This window comes from Macaca fascicularis, chromosome 19, assembly GCF_037993035.2.
Source record: "Macaca fascicularis isolate 582-1 chromosome 19, T2T-MFA8v1.1".
Taxonomy (NCBI): Eukaryota; Metazoa; Chordata; class Mammalia; order Primates; family Cercopithecidae; genus Macaca; species Macaca fascicularis.
The window spans coordinates 60745038-60768986 of NC_088393.1; the positions used below are offsets into that span (position 1 = coordinate 60745038).

General features: G+C 45.0%; 1 pseudogene; it reads left to right on the plus strand.

The window, feature by feature from the left end:
• Positions 1-13545: 13545 nt before the first annotated feature.
• On the plus strand, positions 13546-14747 carry LOC102129550 (ubiquitin-conjugating enzyme E2 E3 pseudogene; annotated as a pseudogene).
• The last annotated feature ends 9202 nt before the right edge of the window (positions 14748-23949 follow it).

Below are 23949 nucleotides of genomic sequence, written 5' to 3' on the forward strand. Positions count from 1 at the left end.
GGCTCTGCTGGAACAAGGTTCCAGGTCAATCCAGCCCATCCTTCAACATCTGCAAAGAATATTATGGACTAGAGGAACTCGAGGGGAATGTTTACTTAGAAGCTCACAGTTCACCATTTTATCAGATGACATAAGGAAAGAAAATGGAGTGATAGGCTACTTGAACTAAATTTTTATGTTAGTGTAAAGAAAATAGGTCCTAGGGCCAGGTGCAGTGGCTCATACCTGAAATCCCAGCACTTTGGGAGGCTGGGGCGGGCAGATCTCCTGAGGTCGGGAATTTGAGACCAGCCTGACCAACGTGGAGAAACCCCATCTCTACTAAAATTACAAAATTAGCCGGGCGTGGTGGCGGGCGCCTATAATCCCAACTACTCAGGAGGCTGAGGCAGAAGAATCGCTTGAACCCCGGAGGCGGAAGCTGCGGTGAGCCAAGATCACACCATTGCACTCCAGCCTGGGCAACAAGAGTGAAACTCCATCAAAAAAAATAAATAAAAAAAAGAGAAAGAAAGTAGGTCCTTGACATCTTTATCAAATACACATTGAAACAACCTAAAATCATTTATCAGGTACCAGAAAAAGTTTCCAATAAATGATACAGACTAGAAAGCATGCAGTCTTCGATGTAAACTGAACACAATACATTTCATAGAGAAACTATATTAAAATAGTTAAAAATATATACTTCTAATCAAATGTGGGGTCAAAGGAGAATTTTGAACACATAGTTAAAAAACAATGATGTGAGGCTGGGGTGCAGTGGCTCACAGCTGTAATCACAGCACTTTGGGAAGTCAAGGTTGGCAGATCACAAGCTCAGGAGTTCAAGACCAGCCTGGACAATATGGTGAAACCCTGTCTCTACTAAAAACACAAAAAATAGCCGGGCGTGGTGGCGGGCACCTGTAGTCCCAGCTACTCGGGAGGCTAAGGCAGGAGAATCACTTGAACCCAAGAGGTGGAAGTTTCAGTGAGCTGAGATCGTGCCATTGTACTCCAGCCTGGGCAACACAGTAAGACTCCATCTCAAAAAAAAAAAAAAAAACCGATATGAGCTCACAAAATTCTACTAAAGCTTATTTGAGAAGTAGCTATTTATTTTATTTTTTTGAGATGGAGTCTCACCCTGTCACCCAGGCTGGAGTGCAGTGGTGCAATCTCAATTCACTGCAACCTCTGCCTCCCGGGTTCAAGCGATTCTCCTTCCTCACCCTCCTGAGTAGCTGGGATTACAGGCGCCAGCCACCACACCTGGCTATTTTTTTGTATTTTTAGTAGAGACGGGGTTTCACCATGTTGGCCAGGTTGGTCTCGAACTCCTGACTTTAAGTTATCCGCCTCCCTTAGCCTCCCAAAGTGCTGAGATTACAGGCGTGAGCTACCGTGCCTGGCCCAAGAAATACCCTATTTTATTTTATTTTTTGAGACAGAGCCTCACATTGTCACCCTGGCTGCTGTGCAGTGGCACAGATCTTGGCTTGCTGCAACTTCCGCCTCCTGGGTTCAGGCTATTCTCCTGCCTCAACATCCCGAGTAGGTGGGATTACAGGCGCCTGCCACCACGCCCGGATAATTTTTTGTATTTTTAGTAGAGACCAGGTTTCACTATGTTGGCCAGGTTGTTCTTGAACTCTTGACCTTGTAATCTGCCCGCCTTGGCCTCCCAAAGTGCTGGGATTACAGGCGTGAGCCACTGCGCCTGGCCAAGAAATACTCTTTACTTCACTTTTTAAATGTTGAGAAAATATAATTGAAAACAAACAAACAAAATATTCCCCTAAATGAGATATCGTCTCCACCACAACAACAAGACCTTGCCACATACATCACTTTCATATTGTTTCTCTTCTAAATGGATTATCTGATGTTTTCTTAAAAGTGAGCTACAATTAAAGGCTTTGCCACTTTCATTACATTGGAAAGACTTTTCTCTCGTGTATACCTCCTGTTTTTGTGTGAGTAATGATGAATTGAGGAAATTATTTCCATAGTTATAAGAAATATGGGTTTGGGGCCTACAATAAATTCTTTGGGATGTTGAAACTGAAGAACCATCATTAGTAGACTTCTCAACTTGATTACCAATTTTCCCTTCAGTCTGAAATATGTGGAGTTCAGACCAATATGAATAAAAGCTTGATCCCAGCTGGTCTTTAATAGGCTTGTTTCCAGCAAGCCTTTGATCATATCAGTCTGTACTACTGGCCAACTTTTTTATTTTTGTCATGGGTGCTCCATGGGCATTTCTTTCATCTTCTTGCCACTGAAACTCAAAGTCATGAATATCTTTCTCAATTTCCTGTGTGAGGAAAGAAAGAGAGATCAGATTATTACTGTGTCTATGTAAAAAAGGAAGACATGAGAAACTTCATTTTGATCTGTAGTAAGAAAAATTGTTTCTGTTTTGAGATGCCGTTAACCTGTAGCTTTAGCCCCAACCCTGTGCTCACAGAAACATGTACTGTATCGAATCAAAGTTTAACGGATTTAGGGCTGTGCAGGATGCCCCTTGTTAACAACACGTTTGCAACACGTACGCTTGGTCATCGCCATTCTCCATTCTCTATTAACCAGGAGCACAATGCACTGCAGAAAGCCACAGGGACCTTTGCCCAAGAAAGCCTGGGTATTGTCCAAGGTTTCCCCAACGAGACAGCCTGAGATATGGCCTCGTGGGAAAGGAAAGACCTTACCATCCCCTAGCCCGACACCCATAAAGGGTCTGTGCTGAGGAGGATTAGTGAAAGAGGAAGGCCTCTTTGAGGTTGAGATAAGAGGAAGGCTTCTGTCTCCTGCTCGTCCCTGGGAATGGAATGTGTTGGTGTAAAGTCGACCATTCCCATTCTTTCTATTCTGAGACAGGAGAATATTCTGAGATAGGAGAAGGCCCTCCTCCTTCCCCCTTGCCTAGTTCTCAAGACAGGAGGAAAGGAAGAAAACAAAAAGTTAGAAAGAAACAGGAGTAAGAGAAATAGCCAGACAACCTTGGCACCACCATTCGGCCCTGGTGGTTAACAAAAAATAGTAATAATAATATCAACCCCTGACCTAAACTACTTACGTTATCTGTAAATTCTAGACATTGTGTGAAGAAGCATTGCAAAACTTTCTGTTCTATTAGCTGATGCATGTAGCCCCCAGTCACATTCCCCATGCTTGCTCGATCTATCACGACCCTTTCACATAGACCCCTTAGAGTTGTAAGCCCTTAAAAGGGCCAGGAATTTCTTTTTCGGGGAGCTCGGTTCTTGAGACGCGAGTCCGCTGATGCTCCCGGCCGAATCAAGCCACGTCTTTCTTTAACCCAGTGTCTGAGGGGTTTTGTCTTCTGCTCATCCTGCTGTATTTCTTGATTCCCTGACTGGGAAGCAAGGTGATTAATGGATGGTTGAGGCAGCCCCTTCGGCGGCTTAGCCCTGCCCTGTGGAGCATCCCTCCAGAAGACTCTGGCCAGCTTGAGCGACGTGGATCCTGAGAGTGCTCCCGGGTAGGCATTTGCCCCAGTGGAACACCTCATCAGAGCAGTGCCTGGCAGGCCCCCCATGGAGGATCAACGCAGCGGCTGAACACTGGGAAGGAACTGGCACTTGGAACCCAGTCATCTGAAACACAGTAACACTGGTCTTGGGAACTTGCCCACTCCATTTGAGTGGAAGCGTGGCCTGATCACCCATGGCGTGCCTTCATTGGCACTTTGGTTTTGGTTTTAACTTGGCTTGAATTGCTTGATGAACAGGTGTGCCTTTAATGACACTTTGGCTTTGGTTTTGATTTTGATTTAGTGTGAATTAGACGAGTCAGTGACCTTTTACTCTTTCTTTCTTGTAGTGTGAGTGTTGTTTTGCTTGAGGATAAATGGGTCAGGCACAAAGTAAGCCCACTCCGCTATGAACTATGTTGAAAAATTTCAAGAAAGGATTTAACAGAGACTATGGAGTTACTTTGACACCAGAGAAACTTAGAACTTTGTGTGAGATAGATTGGCCAGCATTAGAAGTGGGTTGGCCCCCAGAAGGAAGCCTGGACAGGTCTCTTGTTTCAAATGGCACAAGGTAACTGGAAAGCCAGGACACCCAGACCAGTTCCTGTACATAGACACTTGGTTACAGCTGGTACTAGACCCCCCACAGTGGCTAAGAAGGCTGGCAGCAGCAGTGCTAGTAGCAAAGGGACAGATAGCCAAGGAAGATCCTGCTCCACCTGCCAAAGGAAAAAAACTCCTAAAGTTCTGTCCGACCCAACACCAGAAGACCCATTGCAGGAGATGGCACCAGTGATCCTGGTGGTGCCTTCCCCTTACCAGGGAGACAGGCTCCCCACTCTTGAGCCCACAGAACTTGCGCCTCCACAAGACACACACACCTCTAGGCCACCCAGAGTAGACAAGAGAGGATGTGAAGCCTAGGGAGAAACCCCTCCCTTGGCAGCTCCTTTACGACCCAAAACTGGGATACAAATGCCCCTGAGAGAGCAGCGGTATACTGGGATAGATGAGGATGGGCACATGGTGGAGAGGCGTGCTTTGTGTACCAGCCCTTTACCTCTGCCGACCTTCTCAACTGGAAAAACACTTCGTCCTATACTGAAAAGCCACAAGTTCTACTTGTTCTTTTCCAAACTATCATCCTGACCTATAACCCCACTTAGGCTGATGCTACCTCATCAGGAAGAACATGCTCATGTCCCTCTCTAACACAGATGAAAGGTGGAGAGAGCTCCAAGCAGCGACTAAGTGGCTGGAGGAACAGGCACCGGCTGATTACCAAAACCCCCAAGAGTATGTAAGGACCCAGTTCCTAGGAACCGACCCCCGGTGGGACCCAAATGAAAGAGAGGACATGCAAAGGCTGAACTGACACAGGGCAGCTCTCCTGGAAGGATTAAAGAGGGGAGCCCGGAAGGCCACAAATGTTAACAAGGCCTCTGAGGTCATCCAGGGAAAAAAGGAAACTCCAGCATAGTTCTAGGAGAGGCTGTGTGAGGCCTATTGCATGTATACTCCCTTCCATCCCGATAGCCCCGAAAATCAGCGCATGATTAACGTGACTTTAGTCAAAGCGCAGAAAACATTAGAAGAAAACTGTAGAAACAGGCCGGCTTTGCAGGGATGAATACGTCACAGTTATTAGAAATAGCTAACCAGAGGCCAGGCGCGGTGGCTCACGCCTATAATCCCAGCACTTTTGGAGGCCGAGGTGAGCGGATCACGAGGTCAGGAGATTGAGACCATCCTGGCTAACACAGTGAAACCCCGTCTCTACTAAAAATACAAAAAATTAGCCAGGAGTGGTGGTGGGCACCTGTAGTCCCTGCTACTCGGGAGGCTGAGGCAGGAGAATGGCATGAAGCCGGGAGGCGGAGCTTACAGTGAGCCAAGATCGTGACACTGCACTCCAGCCTGGGTGACAGAGTAAGACTCCGTCTCAAAGATAGATAGATAGATAGATAGATAGATAGATAGATAGATAGATAGATAGATAGATAGATAACCAGGTGTTTGTAAACAGGGACGCAGTAAGCTGTAAGGAAAACCACAAAGAGAATGAACGCCAAGCCCGGCGAATCATCGACCTGTTAGCCGCAGCAATCCAAAGGGTCTACAGATATGTTAGATATTATGTTCAACATAACACGCGATATTCATTATCTGGATGAGCTAAAATACAAGTGCTGTCTCAGAGATGACAAAGTTCGGCGGGTTTAAAGAAAGGAAAGTCAGGGCTGGACGCGGTGGCTCGCGCCTGTAATCCCAGCACTTTGGGAGGCAGATAAAGACAGGAAAAAAAAGGAAAAAGAAAAAGAAAGGAATGTCCAAATCGGAAAACTGTCATGATCACAGCAATAGCCATGACGAGCATTTGTGAATGCTTCCCATGTGCTATATACACTCTTCTAAGCGCTTCCCATGTCCTCAGCCGAAAACTAACAACTGTCCCATGAGACAAGATTTGTACTGGGAGAGAACTGCCTCACACACACTCTAGGAAAGTGGCCACATATCAAATAGCTAAAAATGTCAACCTAAGCACCTGAATCCAGATGTCTGGGATTCAGCTTTGAATATAACCACCTAAATAACAGATACAGCTTCAAAACTAAACTGACAGGGGTTTACCTAGTGGAGAGAACATGCGAGAATTCCAAGGGTAGAAGCAGAGTCTTGCTCTGTCACCCAGGCTGGAGTGTGGTGATGCGATCTCAGCTCACAGCAACCAGTGCCTCCTGGGTGCCAACGATTCTCTTGCCTAAGCTTCCCAGTAGTTAGGATAACAGGTGCCTGCCACCACAAGATAATTTCTGTGTTTTTAGTAGACAGGAGGTTTCACCATGTTGGCCAGGCTGGTCTTGAACTTCTGACCTCAAGTAATCTGCCCGTTTCAGCCTCCCAAAGTGCTGGGTTTACAGGTGTGAGCCACCACGCCTGGCCCAATTCTTCTTACTTTTAAGTCACTACTGTGATAGCTGATGACAATGGAAAATACCTAACATCATTTCAACTATTATAAAAATAAAACATTTCTTCTTCTTCTTTTTTTTTTTTGGAAAAGAGTCTCGCTCTGTCACCCAGGCTGGAGTGCAGTGTTGTGATCTCGGCTCACTGCAACCTCCGCCTCCCGGGTTCAAGCAATTCTCCTGCCTCAGCCTCCTGAGTAGCTAGGATTGCAGGTGTGCACCACTGAGGCAGGATGCTTCAGGCTCAGAGAAGACTGGCTACAATATTTGGCATTTCAGAAAGCAAAGAGACAGAATAATCCACTGAGGAATATCACTTACCTGAGGAATCAAAACCATCCTGGCTAACACGGTGAAACCTTGTCTCTACTAAAAATACAAAAAATTAGCCAAACATGGTGGCAGGCACCTGTAGTCCCAGCTACTCGGGAGGCTGAGGCAGGAGAATGGCATGAACCCGGGAGGCGGAGTTGCAATGAGCCGAAATCAAGCCATTACACTCCAACCTGGGCGACAGAGCGAGACTCTGTCCCCAAAAACAAAAAAATAAATTAAAATAAATTAAAAAAGGAAAATAAACATAAGGCTGGGTGCAGTTGCTCATGCCTGTAATCTTAACACTCTGGGAGGCCGAGGTGGGCAGATCACCTGAGGTCAGGAGTGTGAAACCAGCCTGGCCAACATGGTAAAACCCCATCTCTACTAAAGATACAAAACTTAGCCAGGTGTGGTGGCGCTCACCTGTAGTCCCAGCTACTCAAGAGGCTGAGAGAGAAGAATCACTTGAACCTGCAAGGCAGAAATTGTGGTGAGCTGAGATTGTGCCACTGCACCCCAGCCTGGGTGACATACAGAGACTCTGTCTCAAATTAATTAATTAAAAAATGAAAATACAGAAAAATCTGGAGAGGTCTCAGGAATCTCTAGCCAGCCTGATTGGAGACTGTCCTTCCTCACTGAAGTCAGACACCAAAAACCATGAAAGCTGGCTGATTTCTGAACTGCTGAAGTTCCAACAGACCTTAACCAGATATACAAAGAGAAAACATGGATGATCCCAAGGAATTAAACACAAATTAACAAAACAGAGACTTAGAAATAATCAGACCAAAAATTCAAAATAAGCCTGGGCAACATGTTGAAAACCTGTTCCTACCAAAAATACAAAAATTAGCTGGACATGGTGGTGCACACCTGTAGTCTTAGCTACTTGGGAGGCTGAGCTGGGAGGATCGCTTGAGCCTGAAATGCAGAGGCTGCAGGACACATGGTGCTGTGTTCTCAGAGAGGGCGCTTTTGCAGCTGGGAGTAGGGATGGAATCTTCCCAGATCTAAGATAAGAGGAAATGCCACATCCTAGAAGAAGCCATCAGTTTCTCAATAGCGCCCCCTGCAGGAACCCTCCAGATACATGTAGCGAAATCAGCACACTCACAGGCAGCCAGCGTGGCGTCCGCGGTAACAGCGAAAAACTGGGAAGGATTCACGTGTCTTCATTCAGAGAATGCGCCAAAAAAGATGAAAAACAGCAAGCTCTCGTTTCCTACCTTCAAAACATGGAAATTTTCAAAACTTGTAGGATAAAATACCGCAACAAAACATTTCTCATGCCGAGCTCAGTGGCTCACGCCTGTAATCCCAGCACTTTAGAAGGCTGAGGAGGGAGGATCACTTGAAGCCAGGAGTTCCAGACCACCCTGGCCAACATGGTGAAACCCCATCTCTACTAAAAAATAAAAAAACTTAGCCAGGCTTGGTGGTGCACACCTGTAGTCCCAACTACTCCAACTACTCGGGACGCTGAGGCCCAAGAATCGCTTGAACCTGGGGGCCAGAGTCTGCAGTGAGCTGAGATTGCACCACTGCACTCCAGTCTGGGCCACAGGCGCATTCATCAAAGAATTTTTTCTAAAATCTCAAAATGATGTCTGAATATATTTCTGCAGGACTTATGCTGACTTGCCACAGAACTCTCAGCAGAGATTCCCCATTGAGCCATGGGAACGGGTGGAAGGCTGGACAGGAAAGGGGACGCATAAATGCACTTTTCTTTAGACTTTCACTACACAACACATACATACATTGTGTGGTGTTTAAAATTTAAAAAACAATTTAATAATAGGTAGAAGAATATGGCTCCATCTTCTCTAACAATAAGTTCTGCTCTGATGTCAGAATAAAATTATAATCATTTTTACCTAAAATGCCTGCTTCATCAGAGTTCCTGCAAAAACGAAACAACCTCTTTTTTTTTTTTTTTTTTGAGACGGAGTCTTGCTCTGTCACCCAGGCTGGAGTGCACTGGCGAGATCTTGGCTCACTGCAACCTCCACCTCCCAGATTGAAGCAATTCTCCTGCTTCAGCCTCCCAAGTAGGTGGGACTACAGGCGCGTGCCACCACGCCCGGCTAATTTTTTGTATTTTTAGTAGAGAGGGGGTTTCACCATGTTTCCATCTCCTGACCTCGTGATCCGCCTGCCTGAGCCTCCCAAAGCGCTGGGATTACAGGCGTGAGCCACCGTGCCCGGCCAAAAAAGTAAACTTTAATAACTTTAAACATCAGCTAGCACAGGGTTTCTTTCTGTGTGTAAATAATCCAGGTAAACTACAAAATTAGCCGGGTAAATGTAATTTTGTTTACATGCTTGTAAACAAACTTGTCATAATTTAGGATCTAAGGTTATTATTTGACATTAGCTATCTGGGTAATTTCCAGTTTAAGAATTATAGGAGGCCGGGCCTGGTGGCTCAACCCTGTAATCCCAGCACTTTGGGAGGCGGAGGCGGAGGCGGACGGATCACGAGGTCAGGAGACCAACAGCAACTTGGCCATCATGGTGAAACCCTGTCTCTACTAAAAACACAAAAATCAGCTGACCGTGGTGGCTTGCGCCTGTAGTCCCAACTACTCGGGAGGCTGAGACAGGAGAATCGCTTGAACCAGGGAGGAGGAGGTTGCAGTGAGCAGAGATCGCCCCACTACACTCCAGCCTAGGCCATAGAGCGAGAGACTCCGTCTAAAAACAAACAAACAAACAAAACAAAAACAAAAAACAAAGAAGACAGAGAAAATACAGTTACAAGTTTTCTAAATAAATGTCTTGAGAAAAGAAAGGACGGGAAAGTTGTCCTTCACCTCCAGTGTGCAATAGGCAGTTCCACATGCATGTCACCCTCCATTTTCCATTATCCACTCAAACAACACAGGTCCTTGCTTAAAGAAGCATCTCTTTTTTTTTTTTTTTTTTTTGAGACGGGTCTCGCTCTGTCGCCCAGGCTGGAGTGCAGTGGCGCGATCTCCCGCTCACTGCAAGCTCCGCCTCCCGGGTTCACGCCATTCTCCTGGCCCAGCCTTCCGAGTAGCTGGGACAACAGGCGCCCGCCACCGCGCCCGGCTAGTTTTTTGTATTTTTTAGTAGAGACGGGGTTTCACCGTGTTAGCCAGGATGGTCTCGATCTCCTGACCTCGTGATCCACCCGCCTCGGCCTCCCAAAGTGCTGGGATTACAGGCGTGAGCCACCGCTCCGGGCACCTAAACAAGCCGTTCTAAATCTCAGTCCTGGCTGCAACCAGCGCCGCACTCCACCCCCTTACCGAGGTCCTTGCCACCTCGCCCTCCCCCTACCCCAGCTACCCCAGGCTGTGGGGAGCTCGCCCCCGCCCCCCGCCGCAGGCGTCTTTACCTGCTCACAAAAGGCGCTTTGCATTTAAACCACTTTCAAATTAAAAAGAAAAACAGGTCATTCCAGCACTTCCGGAGGCGGATCACCTGAGGTGGAGTTAGAGACCAGCCTGGTCAACAGGCTGGTCTCTAATTTTGTATTTTTCTACTAAAAATACAAAACTTAGCCGGGCATGGTGGTGGGCACCTGTAATCCCAGCTACTCAGGAGGTGGAGGCAGGAGAATGGCTTGAACCTGGGAGGTGAAGGTTGTGGTGAGCCCAGAGCACACCATCATACTCCTGCCTGGGCAACAAGAGCGAAACTCCTTTTTTTTTTTTTTTTTTTTTTAACAAAAACAACAAAAAAAATGCTACTAGTTACACAGTAGGGTTCCTCAGAAAGCAGGGGGAATGCCTCTTGTTTCAAGTTTTTCTTGTTTAGGGGCTTACGTAAAAGCTAAGCTAACTGCTGGTGGGCTGATAGTGTGACAAAACTGACTACTTTGTTGATTTAAAGCGATCCTTGGTATTTTAGTGTGTAAGTACTTGAAAGCATGACTGTAATTATCTTAGAAGCATACATTGTCATGGGATATTGGGTCATGTGGACATTGTGTTTCTGTAGGAGTTTGTCCTTGCAGATACCATAAGCTGCTTTCCTTAACCATTAACATCTTATGACCTTGACTTGTGCAGTAAGGAGTATGTCTTCCTAGTTTTAAAGGACTTGAGCTTTGACATCCTGGCTCTCCTAGGTTCCTGCTTAACAGTTTATCCACTCGTACACCACAGAGTCTAAGGACCATTGTGGAAGACACCACTCCGGTAATATATCAAAGACAGACTGAGCACCTACTCCAATAACATAAATAGTAATAGCAATGCTATGGGAAATATTAAGAAGTTAAATGTATGTATACAATTGATCATTTATTATTTTCAGTTTTATATTGGCTAAAACTACATAGGATGGTTAATCAAATATTAGAAATGTCTTTCAAAAATGCGATCTAATATAAACACACATAGTTTGAGAAGACCATTTCCTCTATGTTCAATATATATGGAGTTCAGATTTATGAACTTATTTTATGCTTTTCATTAGATCGTTTGTTTTCTATCTTGATTTCTTCTGTGTTCATGAGCTTGTGAACCAAAAGTATCTAATAGGTCTCAATTTAGAAAGTTTACTTTGCCAAGGTTAATGATGTGCTTTGCAGCCGATGTGGTCCAGATGTAGCTGGGTGATATATCTTCTGCTGTGGCCTCAAGCAGACAGAGAGCAGGGAGACAAGGAACCAAGTTCTCGGTGCCTCTTGTGTTAAGGGCATGCATCCATTCCTGAGGGTTCCCTTCTGTGATCTAATCACCTCCCGCAGTCTTCAACTCCTAATCCCATCACATTGAGGGTTAGAATTTCAACATATATGTTCTGGGATGGACACATTCATTCCACAACACTGTCCATTATATCTCTCTCTCTTTTTTCTTTTTTAGAAGGAGTTTCACTCTTGTTTCCCAGACTGGAGTGCCATGGCGTGATCTTGGCTCACTGCAACCTCTGCCTCCTGGGTTCAAGCAATTCTCCTGCCTGATTCTCTAGTAGCTGAGATTACAGGCGGATGCCAAAATACCCAGCTAATTTTTGTATTTTTAGTAGAGATGGGGTTTCACTATATTGGTCAAGGCTGGATTTGAACTCCTGACCTCTGGTGATCCACCCACCTCGGCCTCCCAAAGTGCTGGGATTATAGGCATGAGCCACCGTGCCCGACTGATATTTTTAATTTTACATAGACCAATTTAGTGATCTTTACTTTATCAATATTTCTTGATTTGTGCCATGGAACTGCCAGTTTTTCCTCTCCCAGTATACAAAGAATTTCAACCACAATTTTCTTTGTCTTGATACAATTTCATCTTTTAATTTCACCTATAGTCGAGACCAGCTCAGTCGGGGAGACCCTAACCCAGCGGTGCTGGAGGAATTAAAGACACACACACAGAAATATAGAGGTGTGAAGTGGGAAATCAGGGGTCTCACAGCCTTCAGAGCTGAGAACCCTGAACAGAGATTTACTCACGTATTTATTAACAGCAAGCCAGTCATTAGCATTGCTTCTATAGATATTCGATTAACTAAAAGTATCCCTTATGGGAAATTAAAGGAATAGGTTGGGCTACTTAACTGCAGCAGGAGCATGTCCTTAAGGCACAGTTCGCTCATGCTATTGTTTGTGGCTTAAGAATGCCTTTAAGTGGTTTTCTGCCCTGGGTGGGCCAGGTGTTCCTTGCCCTCATTCCGCTAAACCCACAACCTTCCAGCGGGGGTGTTATGGCCATCATGAACATGCCACAGTGCTGCAGAGATTTTGTTTATGGCCAGTTTTGGGGCCAGTTTATGGCCAGATTTTGGGGGGGCTTGTTCCCAACAACCTATCAAATGTGTTGATTTGTACCTACCTTTTAGGTAGATTATGATGGGAGGACCAAACTCATGTTTTTCAAAGCCGTGTCCAGTAAGCCAAACACTAATCATTAGAAGTATTTACAAAGGGACCTACAATTAAAGGCTTTGCCAAACTCATTACATTGGCAAGGTTTTTCTCTTACGTTTTTGTGTGAGTAATGAAGAATGGAGGAAATTATTCCCATACTTATGAGAAATATGGGTTTGGAGCCTACAAGAAATTCTTTGTGCTGTTGAAACTGAGGAGGCATTGTTGATAGACTTCTCCACTGGATTACCAATTTTCCTTTGGGTCTGAAATACGTGCAGTTCAGGCAGATGTGAACGAAAGCTTACTCCAAGTGATCTTTAATAGGCTTGTTTCTAGCATGCCTTCAATCATATCACTCTGTACTATCAGTAAACGTTTTGGTTTTTGTTATGGATGTTTTGTGGCCATTTCTTTCATCTTCTTTCCACTAAAACTCAGTCATGATTATCTTTCTTAATTTCTGGGAAGCAAAAATCTCCAATGTGATGACTTTTATGTCTTTCCAACATCCCTATGTAGAAACCTTCTCCTGTATTACCTTGCTCTGTTGATGAGAATTCCATCATGCTTTTCGAAGAGATATCTACAAAATATAATGACCAATAGGTTTCCAATTGAGTACAGATGGTAAATAATATCGAAATGTGTAAATATTACACAAAAATACTTATTTTAAACTTCCCAAATATGATCTTTAAAGTTTAAGAATACAAAAGGAGTACAATTCTTAAAGAATGGGCGTGATCTGACTGCACAACCCCCTCTGACTTTCAGTGTTCCACATTCCCCGGTCAGAGCCTCCTCGGCTTCTTTTTTTCCCTCTCTCCCCTTCTCCCCCGCCACAGCTGCCTCCATTTTCTTAAGGAAGAGTTTTTTTCTCTTTTCCTCCCCCACACCATAGTGGCGTGTGAACAGGCCAGGCAGGCGGCCGAGTTTTCCAAGCGATAACTTCACCAAGATGTCCAGTGATAGGCAAAGGTCTGATGGTGACAGCCCCAGCATCAGCAGTGACAGATGTGGACAAGCAAGACCCAGCCGCTCCAGAGGCTGAAGAACATGAGGAAAGAAAACCTTCTGCCAGCCAGCAGAAGAAAAAACACCAAACTCTCTAGCAAAACCACTGCTAAGTTATCCACTAGTGCTAAAAGTATTCAGAAGGAGCTAGCTCAAATAACCCTTGATCCTTCTCCTAATTGCAGTGCTGGGCCTAAGGAGATAACATTTATGAATGGAGATCAACTATACTTGGTCCACCGGGTTCTGTATATGAAGGTGGTGTGTTTTTTCTGGATATCACATTTTCATCAGATTATCCATTTAAGCCACCAAAGGTTACTTTCCACATCAGATCACTGCACTTTCCACATCTATCACTGCAACATCAACAGTCAGGGAGTCATCTGTCTGGACATCCTTAAAGACAACTGGAGTCCTGCTTTGACTATTTCAAAGGTTTTGCTGTCCATTTGTTCCCTTTTGACAGATTGCAACCCTGCAGATCCTCGGGTGGAAGCATAGCCACTCAGTATTTGACCAACAGCACAGAACACGACAGGATAGCCAGACAGCGGACCAAGAGATACACAACATAATTCACATAATTTGTATGCAGTGTGAAGGAGCAGAAGGCATCTTCTCACTGTGCTGCAAAACTTTATAGCCTTTACGATATGAACTTCTGTGTATATGTTACAGTGATTCTACTCTGCTTTTATCCTTTGGAGCCTGGGAGACTGCCCAAAAAGGTAAATGCGATCAAGAGTAGAACTTTGCAGCTGTAGATTAGTTATATTTAAAATGCCTACTTGCAAGTCTTGCTTCTCTGGGATATCAAAATGTATTTTGTGATGTACTAAGGATACTGGTCCTGAAATCTACCAAATATTATAGTGCATTTTAGCCTAATTCATTATCTGCATGAAGTGATAAAAGTAGCTGTAGATGACTAGGAATTATGTCATTTGTATTAAACCCAGATCTATTTCTGAGTATGTGGTTCATGCTGTTGTGAAAAGTGTTTTACCTTTTACCTTTGTCTGTTTGTAATAAGAGGATTTCCTTTTACCCTTTGTAGCTCAGACAGCACCTGATGTATCATCTCAAACACAATAAACATACTCCTGAAGGAGGAAAAAAAAAAAAAAAAGAAAGAAAAAGGAAGAAAGGGCATGATCTCGACTCAGCACAACCTCCACCCCCAGCTTCCAGCGATTCTCATGCCTCAGCCTTACAAGCAGCTAGGACTATAGGCGTGTACCACCACACCTGGCTAATTTTTGTAGTTTTAGTAGAGAGGGGGTTTCACCATGTTGGCCAGGCTGGTCTCGAACTCCTGGCCCCAAGTGATCCACCCATCTCAGCCTCCCAAAGTGCTGGGATTACAAACATGAGCAACCATGATGAGCCAGAGATGTGTGTTCTGAAAACAAAGCCAGATAGAGATTGCTGCCTAGTTCTGTGCATGGTCCTATTAGTGAAGAAAAACAATAATGTGCTAAATATGAATAGTAGTGCCATATAAAAATTTGAGGGTAAATCTTGTTTCTCATATAAAAGTAATGGTGTCTCTTTTGCTGATTCCTACGTGATTTGAAATAAATCCCTGGACCTCTAAACACAGTCTGTGGAATAAATAAGACATAAAAAGTAAAGCCAGCAAGTTGACAGACTAGCAAATGCTAGGCCCTCATATCCTCATGGAGACACCAACTTAACAAAAAATTTTTCATCAAAAATATCTTTGCGAAAAAAGTCTGGAAACCAGTAAGGGAGCCGCAGTATTCAATGAACACCGATGCAAAATTGGACTGAATGGGTGGGAAAGTTTGTGGAAATTTGTTCATCTCCATCCCATTGCCTCCCCAGCACAGGGCAGTATGCTTCTCTCATTATTTTCTTTTAGGGACAAAAGAAAAGAGTAAAACTTAAATCCACTGTTCTGGCTTGTCGGGCATTTGCATGACAGACTGCATTCCGTCTCTTTTGACTGGGATTATTGAAAGAAAAAGTGAAGCCCAGGAGCGGTGGCTCATGCCTGTAATCCTAGCACTTTGGGAGGCCAAGGCAGGCAGATCACGAGGTTAGGAGTTTGAGGCCAGCCTGGCCAACATGGTGAAACCCCGTCTCTACTAAAAATACAAAAATTAACCGGGCGTGGTGGCGTGTGCCTGTAATCCCAGCCACTCGGGAGGTTGTGCAGGAGAATCACTTGAACCCAGGAGGCGGAAGTTGCAGTGAGCTGATCATGCGAGTGCAGTCCAGCCTGGGTGACAGGGTGAGACGCCGTCTCAAAAAAAAAAAAGAAAAAAAGAAAGAAACAGTGACATAGTTTGTAAATCAGCTTGGAGGGTGGAGAAAAAGGAAACACAACACACCAAACCTCATAGGATGCAACAAAAACACTCCTAATAAGGAAATTTATAACTGAAAATGACTACATAAAAACAGAATAAGAGTTTCCAATCAACAACCCAAGTTTATACCTCAACGAAGTAGAAAAAGAAAAAACTAAACAAAAACATACATAAAAAGGAAATAAAGACTAAAAGAGAAAGAAGTAAAATAGAGAATAGAAAGCACTAAAGTCGTGAAAGTAACAGGTGATACTTTGACAAATTCAAGAAAATTGACAAAAATTGACTTAAAAAACTGAAATCAAAAAGGAATCACAACTCATTCTATACAAAGGAAATAAAGAAGAAATGGATAGATTTCTGGAAACACATAACATACACATACTTAGTATGAATATAAAAGATACAGACCTGTAACTTGTAGGAAGGTTGAATCAATAATCAAGAACCTCTTCAAAAGAAAAGTCCTGTACCAGGTAACTTCAGTGGAGAACTCTACCAACTCTACCATACATTTTAAGAAGAATTAAAGCTAATCGTCCTTAAACTTAAAAAAAAAAAAAAAAAAAAAAAAAACCTCAAAAAGCCAGGCACAGTGGCTCACACCTGTAATCCCAGCACTTTGGGAGGCCGAGGCAGGCAGATCATGAGGTCAGGAGATTGAGACCATCCTGGCTAACACAGTGAAACCCCATCTCTCCTAAAAATACAAAAAAAATTAGCAGGCATAGTGGTGGGTGCCTGCAGTCCCAGCTAATCCAGAGGCAGAGGCAGAATTGCTTGAACCTGGGAGGTGGAGATTGCAGTGAGCCGAGATCGCGTCATTGCACTCCAGCCTGGGTGACACAGCAAGACTTGGTCTCCAAACAAACAAACAAACAAACCCTGAAAAGATGGGAAAGGAGGGAATACTTCCAAACTCATGCTATTAGGCTAGCATTACCTTGACATCAAAGCAAGGCAAAGCTACTACAAAATATAGAAAAATATCCCCAATGGATGGGGAAAATAATTTTCAGAACACCTCCCCCAAACTAGCAAGTTAAAATCAAATGCATATTAAAAGGTCGTATACCATGACATGTGAGTTATTACTGGAATGCAAAGATGGTAAAACACACGAATATCAATCCATGTAATACTCCACATTCAGAGAATTAAAGGGGGAAACGACATGATTTTCTCACTTGACGCAGCAAACATTTGTAAAGTGAACACATTCTTTTGTGATAAAATCACTCAACACGATAAGAACACAAGAAATCCGGTCGGGCACAGTTGTTCACCCCTGTAATCCTAGCACCTTGGGAGGCTGAGACAGGTGAATCATGAGGTCAGCAGTTCAAGATCAGCCTGGCCAAGATGGTGAAACCCTGTCTCTACTAAAACTACAAAATTAGCCAGGCGCCGTGGCGTGCACCTGTATTCCCGGCTACTTTGGAGGCTGAGGCAGGAGAATTGCTTGAACCTGGGTGGCAGAGGTTGCAGTGAGCAGAGATCACCTCACTGCACTCCAGCCTGGGGGACAGAGTAAGACTCCATCTCAAAAAAAAAAAAAAAAAAAAAAAAAAAAAAAAGAAACCTACCTCAACATAACAAAGGCCACTTAGGAATAGCTCACAGTTACCATCATACTTGATGGTGAAAGCCTGAAATCTCTTCCTCTAAGATCAGGAAAGAGAAGCCTGCTTTTGCCATTTCTATTCAGCATATTACTGGAATCCTGACCAAAGAAATTAGACAAGAAAAAGAAATAAATGCCAAGCAGCAGAAAAAGAAAAGTAGAATGCTCTGTGTTCACAGAAGATACCATCTTACATATGGAAAACACTAAAGATTCCAAGGGAAAAACTGTGAAATTACATGTGATTAGGAATATAAGGAACTCTTATAATTCAATCACAGAAATTAAAAACAAAAATTAAAAAATGAATCAAGACCAGGCATGGTGGCTCATGCCTGTAAAGTCAACACTTTGGGAGATGGAGCTAGACAGATCACCTGAGGTCAGGAGTTCGAGACCAGCCTCCTGCCTCAGCCTCCTGAGTAGCTGGGACTACAGGCGCCTGCCACCATGCTGGCTAATTTTTGTATTTTTAGTAGAGACAGCATTTCACCATGTTGGCCAGGATGGTTTTGATCTCTTGACCTTGTGATCCACCCACCTTGGCCTCCCAAAGTGCTGGAATTACAGGCCTAAGCCACCGCGCCTGGCCTGCAATTCTTATTCTCAAATTTAAACAAAATTTAAATTTATCACGAGAGAGAAATCAACATGTCACAATTATCACATACAATCAACCCACCACTCACCTGCACCCCTTTCATCATTACTGTTCCCTTCCCTCACTCTGTATCTCCCATTCTCATCTGTGTCTAGCTTTTTTCCCGTTTCCCCCCGGGTTTCTGCTCCTTATTTTGTGCCTCTCTCCTCTCCTGCTCTTTCTCCCCTTCTTCCCTCGAATCCTTCAATTCCATATATTCTCCTCCATTCTTGCAACTTGTTTCGCCCCGTACTCGTCTTTCTCCCCTATCTTTCCATTGTCCGAAATCTACATGTTATTTCTGCTGCCCCGTGGCTCTCCCTGTTAAATTCCTTCTTCCCTGTTATAACCCGCTGTCCTCACTCTCTGGCACCCGCAAATGCCCAGGCCTCCCCCTGCTCTCCTTGTCACCAGCTGCCCCTCTCGCTGTCCCACCATCATCCTGCTCTGTCTTCAGTGGCTCCAAATCCCTCCTCTTCCCCACTCTGAGGGGCCTCCCCTTTGCTGGCTCTCTCTTTATCTTGCTGTCCTTCAGCTTGCTGGACATCGAGCTTTTCTCTACATTTCTCCAGTTGTTTCCCTGTTACTTTCTCAACTCCTTCGTTCTAACTTCTTTTTGCAAATTCTTCACTCATAGTCTACTTTGCCATGTGTTTACGGGTTTCCTTCATTCTTTCCTCTCGTTTTTCTATTTCTCTCTCAGTTCTCTGTCTCTTTCTCTGTCTCCTGATCCTTTTAGCCCACACATTCACAGGAGGGTTTGGAGTAAGACGCCTGCATCCCGGAGGAGCACATTTCCAAGGGGTGGAGCTGGGCAGGCAAGAACCGGACAGGCCCCGGGCGCCTCCCCAACGCACAAGCGATGACTGCGAAGAGACCTGGGGACGAGCAGGGCCCGGCACGAGGAGGAGGGAGGTGGGGGGCGACGGCGCCTTAGGCCGGGGTGGTGGTCTGGAGGATCCTAGGACCCGGCAGAGGACGCGGCCTCCCCGGGACTGCTGCTGCGGCCCTGCGCTACAGGGGCCGACGAGGGCGAGGCTGGGGAACCACATAGCCCTGAATTCACCTCGTGGGTGAGGGCTTTAGGTGGTGCAGGGCAGGAGGAGGGGTCAGTAAAAGGTTTTAGGCTGGGCGCGGTGGCTCACGCCTGTAATCCCAGCACTTTGGGAGGCCGAGACGGGCGGATCACGAGGTCAGGAGATCGAGACCATCCTGGCTAGCACAGTGAAACCCCGTCTCTACTAAAAAAAAATACAAAAAAATTAGCCGGGCGAGGTGGCGGGCGCCTGTAGTCCCAGCTACTCGGGAGGCTGAGGCAGGAGAATGGCGTGAACCTGGGAGGCGGAGCTTGCAGTGAGCTGAGATCCGGCCACTGTACTCCAGCCTGGGCGACAGAGCGAGACTCCGTCTCAAAAAAAAAAAAAAAAAAAAAAAAAAAAAGGTTTTAAACGAGAACATGGAACGAAAAGACGTGTCTACGTGACCTGAAGGCAGAAGATCCAGGACGGATTCAGACTCAGAATGATTTTACCCCCAAATCATTGACACAACCCCGGCTCTCACGGCGATGTGTGATTTCCTTGGGGAGGGGTTATTTTCAGGGGTGTACGAACCTGCAGATCCCAGGTACGGAAGCACCAGAGGACTGCGAAGCCCAAGTTTAATCTTTACAGACGCGCTGCGGCCCAAGGTTAACTCCGTGCGATCTGCTTCCGGGTCTGAAGGAAACGGCACGCGCAGGGCGGAAGTCTGGGCTTGGCGCGCCCAGCAAGCTGCGGATTGGGAAGGGAAAAAAAGAGGGGGCAGGGCCTGTGCTTTCCTCTTCTGGCTCCCAGCGCATCTCTATTTTCCGGATTAAGGAGGCGATATTTACCAGTGAGGCTGAGGCAACTCAGCAGGATCTCCCTGGGGCGAAGCAAAGTCTGCGATTGGATCCAGGAAAATTCCTGCTATCGAAATTAAGTTTAGTAAAGCCCTGGAATTGTCTGTGAAGGGGATGCCAACTGGAAGGGGAAATGCAAACTCTGCATGCAGTGATAGTCCAATTCCATGCTGACGCCCCACCGAACAAAATAGAAATCCCTTTATTTTCTGGTCTCCATTCACTCCAGAGTCAACCCTGTACTCATTTCCAGAAACTTTTTTTTTTTTTTTTTTTTTTTTTTGAGACGGGTTTCGCTCTTGTTGCCCAGGCTGGAGTGCAATGGCGCGCCTACCGGGTTAAAGCGATTTCTCCTACTTCAGCCTCCGGAGTAGCTGGGATTACAGGTAGGCACCACCATGTCCGGCTAATATTCTTTTTGTATTTTTAGTAGAGATGGGGTTTCTCCATGTTGGTCAGGCTGGTCTCAAACTCCTGACCTTAGGTGATCCGCTGGCCCCAGCCTCCCAAACTGCTGAGATTACAGGCGTGAGTCACTGTGCCCAGCCCAGAAACGTTCGTAGCGACACCTGGGGCGCAAGGCATGGGAAGCTAGGTCTGTTATCATCCGGATTCACCTTGCCTCTGCACAGGAGACAGTGCACTGAAAACAGCAGGGTTTTGCAGCAAATAAAAGAGTTTAATAATCGCAGGGCTAGCCAAGTCGAACAAGTGGGAGAGGGAGAGAAGAGTTAATTATCAAATCCGTCTCCCGAAAAGCTGGGAGACTAGGGGTTTTGAGGATAATTTGGAGCAAGGGGCTAGGAAATTGGTGTGCCTGATTGGTTGGGGAGGAAATTATAGGAGGGTCCAAAACTATCCCGGAGCTGAGTAAGTTTTTGGGTGGGGAGGGGTCACAGGATCGGGTGGTGCCAGTTCTCTGGTACCAGTGAAGAGCTCCAGGTGGTTGAATACTGGAGGTTAAAAAGTAATAAAGAAAATAAGAAGTCCAGGTGGCCTGAGCTGGTCTGCCCAATTGGAAAAGCCTGAAAAACACCTCAAAGACCAATCTTAGGTTTTGACAAAAGTGATGTTATCTATAGGAGCAATTAGGAAAATTACAAATCTTGTGACCTCCATATGGCTGGTTAATGTTTATACCTACATTTTAGCAGAATTCAGTTACCTCCCATAATCCTAACCTTGTGGCCTTTCATCATGTAAAAGGCTTCTTACAAAGGTGGTACACGTCACCTGAGAGGGTCAGTTTGGGAAGGGACTATTATCGTCCTTGCTTCCAAGTGATAACTATAAACTGAATTCTTCCCATAGTTAGTCGAACCAATGCCCAAGAATGAGCAAACACAGCTTCTGTGGTTAGAAACAACAATTAAGTTTCACTATCAATCTTTGCAAAAGCGGTATCAGGTTCAGTGATATGTTAGATGATCAGATGACCAACTTATGCTTTAAATAAGAAGCTGTATTTTTTTTTTTTTAAGAGATGGAGTCTTGCTCTGTTGCCCAGGCTGAGTGCAGAGGTGCAATCTTGGCTCACTGCAACCTCTGCCTCTTGGGTTCAAGTAATTCTCCTTCCTCAGCCTCCCAAGTAGCTGAGACTACAGGTGCACACCACCATGCCCCACTGATTTTTATTGTATTTTAGTAGAGACGAAGTTTCACTGTGTTGCCCAGGCTGGTCTTGAACTCCTGAGCTCAGGCAATCTGCCCGCCTCAGCCTCCCAAAGTGCTAGGATTACAGGTGTGAACCACCACGCCTGGTCAAGAAGCAGTATCTTTTTAAAAGTAGATATTAATTACATAGTTTTTCCTTGTAATTGTTATTCATATTTATTTATTTGAAACTCTCCTGTCATATTTATTTATTTGTTCATTTTTATTTATTTGAAGCAGTCTTCTGTCCTCCAGGCTGGAGGGCAGTGACATGATTACGGCTCACTGCAGCCTGGAACATAGAGGCTGAGGCGATCCTCCCACCTCAGCCTCCTGAGAGCTGGGACTACAGGCATGAGAAATCACACCCTGCTATTTTTTCTTTTTCTTAAATAGAGATGGGGTCGCCGTGTATTGATTGGCAGGTTGGTATCAAACTGTTGGCCTCAAGCAATCCTCTCACTTCAGCCTCCCAAAGTGCTGAGATTACAGGCCAGAGCCACCACACCTGGTTACTTTTGTTAGTTTATTCTATGCAAGATGAGTTAACCTCAAATACTTCTGAAATGAACTTTGTTGACATCCTAATGAGAACTAAACTCAGATTTTTTTTATCTTGCCCAAATTCCTATCAAAGGGGCCTGGGGAGTCATGCCCTACAAATCACAAATTCTCATCAAATGGGTTTTATTTAACTCTATATATTGTGACTTACTTTCCAACCTGACTCTGGCATAACACTACAAGACAAAAAAGAAAATCAAAATATTTTACCCCAAAACATGTTTCTTTGCCATATTTTGAAATGACCCATGGCCGGGCGCAGTGGCTCATACCTGTAATCCCAGCACTAGGAGGCTGAGGCAGGTGGATCACCTGAGGTGGGGAGTTCGAGACCAGCCTGACCAACATGGAGAAACCCTGTCTCTACTAAAAATATAAAATTAGCTGGGCGTGGTGTCACATGCCTGTAATCCCATCTACTAGGGAGGCTGAGGCAGGAGAATCGCTTGAACCTGGGAGGCGGAGGTTGCGGTGAGCCCAGATTGTGCCATTGCACTCCAGCCAGGGCAACAAGGGTGAAACTCAAAAAAAAAAAAAAAGAAGAAAAAAGAAATGGCCAGGCAAAGCTGTTCTTTGTGGGGGAAAATTTGCATATGTAAAGAATCTCTATTAACATAGCTAGATCTTTTTCTTCCAGGGCCTCCCAATCCTAAAGAGATTAACTAGGTTCTGAATAGGAATATTTATCATCTATTGTCTCAAAGAGCAGTCACTATAAAACTTCAAAAGAATTTTGGGCCAGGCACAGTGGCCCAGGCCTGTAATACCAGCATTTTGAGAGGCCGATGCTGCTCATTTGAGGTCAGGAGTTAGAGACCAGCCTGGTCAACAAGGTGAAACCTCATCTCTACCAAAAATACAAAAATTATGCCAAGGGCAGTGGCTCACGCCTGTAATCTCAGCACTTTGGGAAGCCGAGGCAAGTGGATCATGAGGTCAGGAGTTCGAGACCAGCATGGCCAATATAGTGAAACCCCATCTCTACTAAAAATACAAAAATTGGCTGGGCGCAGTCATGGGTGTCTGTAATCCCAGCTACTTGGGAGGCTGAAGGAGGAGAATCGCTTGAACTTGGGAGGTGGAGGTTGCAGTGAGCCAAGATTGTGCCACTGCACTCTAGCCTGGGCGACAGACCAAGACTCCATCTCAAAAAAAGACAAAAAAAAAAATTAGGCAGGTGTGGTGGCCCCTGCCTGTAGTCCCAGCTACTCGTGAGGCTGAGGCAGGAAAATCGCTTGAACCTGGGAAGTGGAGGTTGCAGTGAGCTGAGATCGCGCCACTGCACTCCAGCCTGTGTGTTGCAGTGAGACTCTATCTCAAAAAAACAAAAAAAACAAAAAAAAACAGAATTTTGGTCTCTGCAATCTTTTTATTTTTTAATTTAATTTAATTTAATTATATATTTTTTTTTTCTGAGACGGTCTCGCTTTTGTTGCCCACATTGGAGTGCAATCTCGGCTCACTGCAACCTCTGCCTCCCAAGTTCAAGCGATTCTCTTGCCTCAGCCTCCCAAATAACTGGGATTACAGGTATGCACCACCATCCCTGGCTAATTTTATATTTTTAGTAGAGACAGGTTTTCACCATGTTGGTCAGGCTGGTTTGGAACT